The sequence below is a fragment of the Cannabis sativa genome, chromosome 5 (assembly GCF_029168945.1).
Source record: "Cannabis sativa cultivar Pink pepper isolate KNU-18-1 chromosome 5, ASM2916894v1, whole genome shotgun sequence".
Classification (NCBI taxonomy): Eukaryota; Viridiplantae; Streptophyta; class Magnoliopsida; order Rosales; family Cannabaceae; genus Cannabis; species Cannabis sativa.
In genome coordinates, this window is record NC_083605.1 from 4,789,363 (window position 1) to 4,798,980 (window position 9,618).

The following is a 9,618-nucleotide window of genomic DNA, read 5'->3' on the forward strand; positions in this document are numbered from 1 at the left end:
AGACACGATAAAAGTGAACATTGATGTTGCAATTTTTTACAGCAATGGCACTTACAGTTTTGTTTGTGTGGCTAGGGATGCTAATGGTCATTTTGTAGAGGCTATAACCAGATGTCGGCAGGGATTGTGGCTCCTGAATTGGCGGAGGCAATGGGGGTTAGGGAGGCCTTAAGCTGGATAAAACAACAAGATTGGCAAGGAACGGTTGTTGAAACGGATTGTCTATCTGTGGTTCAAGCAATTAGGAGTGATCTTCCTTTGTTGTCATATTTTGGAAGTATTATTTCTGATTGTAAAATGTTTTTAGAACAATTGCGTGATGTTTCTGTTATTTTTGTTAGACGGTCTGCAAATAGAGTTGCTCATGCGTTAGCTCGAGCATCCTATTTTGTCGCTGATCGTTTCTTTTGAGCAATGAGGTATCTACCGATTTGCTTTTTGTAATCATGAATGATTGCAGTTAAATAAAGTTAGATGATTTTATTCAAAAAAAAAAATAAGAGATAATAGTTAGACCTCCCGGTCATTACAAAATAGGTTCCCCAAAAAGGATCCGTACATCTGGTGAGTAAACGCCCACTTAGCCACATTGTAGGCAACATAGTTACAATACAAGTCATCTCCTTCTATTATATGTTGTAATTTTATGAATGTTAGTTTTGGTTGTTAAGTATTAATTAAGCCTATTAGAGTATCTCTAATAGTTATTTTTTAAGAATATCAAAAACTTCTATATTACTTAAAAATATATTATTTTATTTTATCTCATTTTTACGTTATTTTTGACACTTTTTATTCTAAAATAATTTAATAATAAGGATCTCAAAATATTATTAAAATATCTTATATTATTATTTAATATATATTAAATAAATAAATTTTCTTACTTGTGATAAAATAATAATAAAAAAATAAAAAGAGAACATGTAAAGGATTTTATGATATGGTATGGCATTCCTTTTCATTCCAATGGTAAACATCAATTAAAAAAATATTAAAAATACATTTATGTCATCAAGCATCCTTCGTAGCATCTCCAATCTTAAGTGACAGCTCAAAAATACATTGCGATATATTTCTTTAGTTTATTTAATACATAGTCTAATAATATGTCGCCACGTGTTTTTGAGTTGACATTTAACGGCCAAAAAAAGTTACGACTGCAACAAAATCGTAAGATAAGATACTTTTACTACTATATTTTTTTATGAAAGTCATATGTATAACAATTATGAATATTAAAGAGGTTTCGTCGCAAATGTTTCTTTTATTTTTAGTTAATTATTTATTTCGTTTAAAAATAAATAAATTCTTGTTTATAAATAATTTTTTTTAACTAATATTAAAAATAAAATTTTATTTATAAAAATACTGATTTACTTAAAAAAAAATAGGATTATTTTATCAGAAGTGTTGAGGGGTGGTGGGTTCGAATGTAGTGGCTCAAGTCAGATCATTTTTTGATTCGTCTACTTTGCCGACTGATTTTAATTGTACTAATATTTCTCTCATTCCGAAGAAGAAGAATCTGCTTAATATGGGCGACCTTAGACCTATATCTCTATGTAATTCTATTATAAGGTGGTCTCTAAAGTTCTTGCGAATCGATTAAAATTTTATTTATCTTTGGATTATCTCAGATAACAAGATTGTATTTATTCTAAGCCGGTTGATCTTTAACAACATTATGGTTTCATTTGAAATTATGCACTATATCAAATGGAAGCGTAAAGGTGAGGAAAGCTTCATGGCACTCAAGCTTGATTTAAGTAAGCCTTATGATCGTATTGAGTGGGATTTTCTTAGCGCAATGATGCTTCGAATGGGTTTTGCCCAACTTTTTGTGGACCTCATTATTTCCACTCTTAATTCGGTTCAGTATACTGCTGTTCATGGTGGACGGCCTTTGGGGCCTATTGTTCCTAGATATGGGCTTAGGCAAGATGATCCATTTTCACCTTATTTGTTCTAATTATTTGTTGAAGGCTTCTATTCTTTGATTCATTATTTATAAAGGTGTGGTGATCTGAAGGGCATTAAAGTGGCTAATGGCGCACATGTAGTTTCTCATATGTTGTTTGCAGATAGTAGTTACATTTATTATCGTGCTAATAATAAAGATGCAAATAATGTTCTGTGCTTGCTGAGTATTTTTGAAGAAGCTTCAGGTCAAAAGGTTAGTTTTTCAGCCATTTGTATTTTTCAGTTCTAATACTCCTCAAGGGACTCGAGATAGAATATGTCCTCTTTTAGGGATTGCTCATGTTGATGTTAATAGTGTGTATTTAGGATTGCCTTGTATTATGGGTAAGAATAAATTTGCTATTTTAGCATTCTTTAAAGAGAAGATGCAAAATAAAATTCAGAGTTAGGAGGATCGCTTTTTATCCAAGGTTGGTAAGAAATTATGCTTAAGACTGTGGCACAAGCATTGCCTGACTATGTTATGTCAGTATTTCCTTTGTTTGTGAAAATGTGTAGCCAGTTGGAACGTCTGATGTCCAAGTATTGGTGGAGTTTTGGCTCAAATAGTTCTCGTGGGATAAGCTAAATGAGTTAGAACCGATCGTGTAAACATAAAAGTACTGGTGGACTTGGATTTAGAAGTCTCTGTGGTTATAATCTTCCTTTGTTGGGTAAGCAAGGTTGATGACTCTTGATTAGTGACATCTCTCTTGTTAGTCGAATTTATAAGGCTAGATATAACTCTTGTGGTTCTTTTTTGAATGTCCAACTAGGCCATAATCCTAGTTTCATTTGGAAGAGCATTTTCGAATCTCAATCTCTAGTTAAGTCCAGTGCTCGTGTGCATGTGGGGTCGGGGCGCAGTATTGATATTCTTACGAACCCTTGGCTACCTGATCTTTCCTGTCCTTATCCAATCTTCACACCCTGGTATTAGGGCTGTACAAAAAAATTTGTAAACCGCCTAAACCGAATAACCCGCCCAAACCGAACCGAAAAAATCGATAAAAATTACAAACCGAAATAACCCGAAAAAATTACAAACCGCCCAATCTGTTAATTGGGCGGGTTGAAAATAGGTCCAACCCGCCCAATTAAACCGACCAACCCGACCAACCCGATTTTGCACTTTATTTTTTTTTAAAACTTTTTAGTTTTTATTATATATAATATAAATGATTAAATATATAATAATATAAAGTTATATACTTAATTATTAGTTTTAAAGTCATACATATGGTATTGTACTTTGGTGGAATGTGATATTTTTAATTTATTTTTAAAATTTTTGTTAATTTTGACTTTAAAACTAAAAAAAAAAAAAAAATTGGCCGGTTTGGGCGGGTTAACCCAACCAGACCGCCCAAACTGTTGGTCGGTTTATAGAATTTTTTTTTTTAAATTGGGCGGTTGCACTTAAATTTTAGCAACCCGAACTTTAGATTGGGTTAGAAAATATATAGGATAAACCGCCCAAACCGACCGATGTACAGCCCTACCTGGTATGGTTGATTTTACAGTACATTACTTAATGAAGATTGATTGCAAGGAATGGGATGAGGAGGTTTTTGGTGATTTGTTTGAGGAGAAAGATCGTTACTTGATTTTTGGGATTCCATTGCAAATTGATATCGAGAGTGATAATTTGTTTTGGTCAAAAGAAATTTTTGGACTTTACTCTGTAAAAAGTGCTTAAAATATTCTTTAGGAACAAAATGGTAATTAGCATGTGTCTATGGAAGAAGATTCCTAGAAACACCTTCGAAAGCTTAAAGTTCCACCCAATGTTCATCATTTTTCATGGAAGGCCCTTACTGGATGTCTCCTTACTTGACAAAAACTTCACTCCAAGCATGTGTTTGTTGATCTTGATTGTTTATTTTGTCATCAGGCTATGTAATAAATTTATCATGTGTTATTGTCTTGTCCGTATGCTGAGTCTTGTTAGAATCGTTCAAGTTTGGATCGTGGAGGTCTCTTTCTTGTGGAGTTTACCAGCTGATTCCAGAACATTTTTTCTCGAGGTCAGTCGAATCTAGTTGAGGAAGTGGCCATTGTTGTTTGGTCATTTTGGAAGAGTCGCAATGATATTCTTTGGCACTCAAAAATAGTTTCAGCGTCGGTAATTATCTCATTAGCTCGCTTTATTCTTGATCAATGGAAGTTTGCTCAATCTAAAAAATTTGATCTACTTTTGTTTGTCCAAAATGCAAATAATAGTGGTGAGCGATGGACAAAACCAGATACTAATAAGATCAAGATTAATGTTGATGGGACTATTTTCAAAGTTGAGAACTCTTATGGGACTGGTCTTGTTGCTCGAGGATCGAATGGTCTCTTACTTGAAGCTTTTACTATGCATAATCTGGGGTGTGTTCAACATGTCATTGTTGAGGCCATAAGTTTGAAGGAAGCTTTAAGTTGGATAAAGAAGAAAAATTGGTCTAATGTGGTGGTTGAAATTGATAGATCGATGGTCGTTCAAGCAATTCAGAATCCTCTCTGATGCCTTCTACATTTGGTTTAATTATTAGTGATTGCAAGGACTTGTTATGACTTGTTATCTACTCTTAATAATGTTGTCATTTGCTCTGTTTTACGACCTACAAATAAAGTTGCTCATTGTCTTGCTCGTAACTGTTGTTTCTAGTCTGACTGTATTCCCTTTGCTTTGCAGTCTCTTGCAATAGTTGATTTAGCTATTTAATTAACGTATCTATTATCGTTAAAAAAATAGGGATTATAAGTTTGTAACGAGCTTTTACAAGTTTGTAAAGGGAGATTTGAGTTACCGTGCTTAAATGTGAAGCATGGTCCCTAAGTATACATCACACAAAATATCAAAGAGAAAATGTTAGTGTGTTTATTTAGTTCCAATTATACCCCTCAAATAATAAAACCAATCTCATCTAAATGTTTCCCTCTCTCTTTCTTGCCCCTCTCTCTCTAGAAAGTCTCACACACACACACACAAGTCAACCCATCTTTGCTGAAGCACTAAAATTCTCAACTTAGCTAGATCACTAGAGTTCTCTATTCAACCCAAAAATATGTTATTATATCATTCAGTTTGGTCAGGTTATAGTATATTTTTACCAACCCAAAATAAATATTGAGTTATAAATATCTAATTGTAATCCGCTTAATTAAAAAAAAGTTTAACCCGCCTAATAATTTTGTTGATTTTATTGGGTTAACCCTTCTAAACCTATCTTTATTTTTTATTATTATTTCGGTAAACTAATATATAATTACCGATATGAGTATTTATATCATTTAACATGTTTAATAAAACTCAAAGGAAACAATCATTTCGATTGAGAGCCCATAAAATATGATTCTCTTTAAAAAAAATTGTTTTTATTTTTTTTTTATTTTTTCTTCGCAGATTCATACCGAATTTTTAGCTTTTTTATTTCTTTTTTTTTTTTTTTGCCAAGAATACTTACAACGAAGCGGAATATAATTTTATGATGGTCATGAGTTCTTCATGCGTTTGTTAAATCTTATTTGTCAACTTCTCGATGACCGTGTCTTGTGATTTTTCTTTGACCATCGTCTTTGTGCGAGCAATTTGTCTTTCTACCCATTTTAAGACATTGTTTTGGGCAATCATATTTTTGTTTGCCAATTCAATACTTCTTCTGTCGTGGAGACCTTTTGCAGTGCTCTATCAACATTCCTAGTTGTAGGATTTTGTATTTTAATTGATGTGAGGTGGTACCTTGCTCTTCAGTTTTTTTGAACCTCTTGAGAGGAGAGAAATGTACATCATAATCAATGGATGTGCTGGGGGTTATCATATTTGTATAAAGAAGTGATCGAACCGATGGCTGTACAGTTGGTGTTGGAAATTCTTCTCCATGCTTCTTCATCTAGTTTGTTTGTTTTGTGTAACAAGGCAAAAGTAGTTGTGGCTGAGATGTTATTGAAGAATCATCTAAATCCCATCCAGTGGGTTCTGGTGTAGGTTGTTGTACTTGACTTTATAGTCAAATTTTTTAAATGGTTGACCTAATTGACCAATATTTTTGTTGCCCTTTTCTAGCCTTTTCTTGAGTCGTTTTCCTGGAGTGGGACATCATGAAGGTTCATCAACTTATAGACAATTATTGCAGTTACAAACATCCTAATATTTATGCCTGTTTGAGGATTTAAAAGCATAAATTGGCTTCTCTTGGGAATCAAAGTATATGATCTCTTCATGTGTTATCTGAATGAGTGCCATAACATATTGGGTGCGAAAACAACTAGGTGGTTTTGTTTGGCTTCTATCAAAAATAATTTCAATAGAACCACCTTATTTTGTGTGGTAAGAAGGTCCAGTTGTAGTTTGAATTAGAGGTGTTCGTCGGTCAGTTTGGTCGGTTTACGTTCTATTTTATTCAACCCAACGTAAAGATCGAGTTATAAAAATCTAAATGCAACCCACCCAAATAATAAAAAATAAAAATTTTAACCTGCCCAATGAATTGGTCGGATTGATCCGTCCAAATCGAGCACTAATATATCTTTTTTTTTTTTTTTTACATTCAATTGTTATATTTTAGTTAATTGTAATAATGAGACATATATATATATAAATTGAATTCAAAGTTCAAATCAACCACCATGAATAAAATATAGTAGTTTGTAGTTTTTATTTTTTATAAATATGTATATGAATTATATTATATATAATAAAAATATATATATAAAAAAAATCTCTTAATCGCGTTGGTCGGGTTAGTTCGGGTTAATTAGACATGTTGGTATTATTTTCAATCCGCCCAATATAAAGATTGGGCGGTTTATATTTCGTCGGGTTTTTCAGTTTGCTTTTTTCGTCGGGTTATCTCAGTTTAGTTTAAGCAGATTATTCTGGGTGATTTACAACAATTTATGTACATCCCTAGTTTGAACCATAAGCTGTGGTTTGTGAAGCTTTTCATAGTTGGTGACCCACTATTTGGCTTGAAGCTTTGTGAATTCTTTAGTGGTCATTTGTTTTGGGACATGTGTACAAGTCAAAACTTATTTGGAATCAACTGAGATGATTAAAGCGTCTTGTGTTTGAGAGATGTTGAGTTCAATAGCATGATCTTGGATTCGATATGCCATCTGATAATGGAGTGTGGCACTAAGAGAAGTTCGATATTGGTCAATGTTTGTACTTCTACTTTAAGAGCATTAGTCAGCTGATTATCTCTAAGAGACATATTGACATTAGGAAATAGAAATAGAGTGACGATTGTTCTTGTACTTGAAGTAGTTTCAATAGTAGTTATACTATGTTGATATTTCCTTATTCTAATGTCAAGAAGACTAATGCAAGCACTGATTGGAAGTCGTTTTTTTGTCGTGATAATTAAGAGCAATGCGAATAACACTAAAGTAGATGTGGGTGTAACTATATGCCATCTATTGTGGATAGAGTTCAAGTGAGATTTTAAGGGTAACAAATTGGACTTCTGATGTTGATGCAAGTTGGCATTGACTGAATTTGGATGATTGAATATATTCTTTTTGAAACCTTGAAGGATAGTTTAATAAGTATTTTAATGGATGTAGCAAAAGAGGAAGGATTTTTAGTGAAAATTTTGGTATGAATTTATAAGAAAGAAAGAGAATCTGAAGTAATTTTATTTTCATAAGGAACATAAAAAAGTTCATAAAGAAAATCTAATTTATTTGAAGTAGATTTTCTACATGTGAGAGAGACTAAAAAAAGGAGCAGTTAATTAGCTTGAAAATTCATCTCTATTACTAGCCATGGTGTATGGAGAACTCTAGGATAGTAAATTTTCTAAGGACAAGAATGAATTAAAACAAGACAACAAAAAGAAGAATCTGGAAAAACTCAAGAGGAGATAGTATAGCATTTTTGATATCCAAGTACTATACCTTATTTATTATATTCATACCTAATCATCATTGTATTTGTATTATGAATAATTATATATATATATGAAGCATCTCCATTATCAAACTTACAATTCTCCATTTTCAACTCGACCCAATGACAACTTCGAATGTGGTCCACTATTTATTATCTCAACAAATTCCTAAACCTTTTCCATTTGACCAAAATATAATTAAGTTTGAAAAATTCAAAACAATTAATTTAATGGACATGAGAAATGAGTCAACTTGTTCATAAAAAAGACCCATACAAATTCCATATCCTTTTCTCTAAAGCACCAAAAAGTACAAACTACTAAAAAGAGAAAGTGACCCATTTTAGATTTTTCATCTCTCTCTTTCACCTTCTTCAAATTCAATTATTCTAAAAAAAAAAAAATACCCCAACCCATCGGAAAATTCATCTCCGGCGATAATAACACTATTCATTCATAAAATATTAGCTAAACAAAACATAACCCACTTCATATTTATTGAGATTGAGATTCATACTTATTATTTTGTTATCATTATCATAATATCATTACCAAAATCCAAAACCCACTTCATTATTGAGTTTGATTTTAATGATGGGTGCATGGATTTCGTGCCATATATATATAATTAATGAACACTTATTTCTTAATTCAACTTATTGTGGGAACCAATTAACCAAATTTGTATTGTACCATCTCATTTTTGATATATATATATATGAATTATTATTAAACTCAGGTCACGTTGCTCTATTAACAACATGCCAATGAAAATGACAGATAATATTCAAGTTGTAAGTATATCCACGTGATTCAACATGCCATTTCCATACCCATTTTTACCAGAAAGTCTTTTCCTTTTTTCCTTTCTAAACAATAATAATTAACACTTCACAAAATGGTAATCCAAACCAAGCCCATCTACCAGAATTTCACTATTAAACCAAAGCATCTATTTAAATATATATATAATTATTTTCTGAAAAAAAAAAATAGAAGAAGAAGATGGCCTGAAATTATTACCCTTGGAAAAACGTTACGTTACAACAAAAGAAATAAAGAAAAGAATAATATTGAGATTTTTATTGGGTTCTTCCTATATATATTTAATCAGACCAAAAGTTTCATAGATATTATTAAAAAGATCGAACCTTTTTTTCAAAGAAAAAACAGAGAGTGATAACTAAGAATGAAGAATCTGTCATATATAAATATATATTATCTATTTCATTTTCTTAAAATATCTTTTAAAGATCAAAACCTTTTACATACGAACTCAAAACTAATCAATAAAATTAAAAATACCTCTATACATTAAAAAGTTCAAATCTTTACGACGTAAAAATTTATTTTTTAACACAATTAAGTTAATTAATCCCTTTTTATTAACAGATGTGAAACTACAAAAATACCCTTCCAAGAACTTTGGGGGGAAATTTTTAAGAAATTTAATTGGTGAAAAAAGCTCAGACCCATATACAGTCCATTAACCAGTGAACGTTTTCCCACCCAAAAAATAAAAATTGAAACTTTATACATAAACAAGTTAGCCGCCGATGACCTGAAACTTAGTCATTTTTTTTCCATGTACAAAATTATTGCAACCATCTTCAAAATTGAGAAAAAAAAAAGATAAGCCAACCAAATTCGAATGCTAGAGTTTGCAATTCTTCCTAGAAAAAAAAAAAGAATTGATCTTTCGAAATTTGGTTTTCTAATTTTTTTTCTTCTTCTTCTTACAATTATAAATGTAATCATAAAAATTTAAATTTAAACA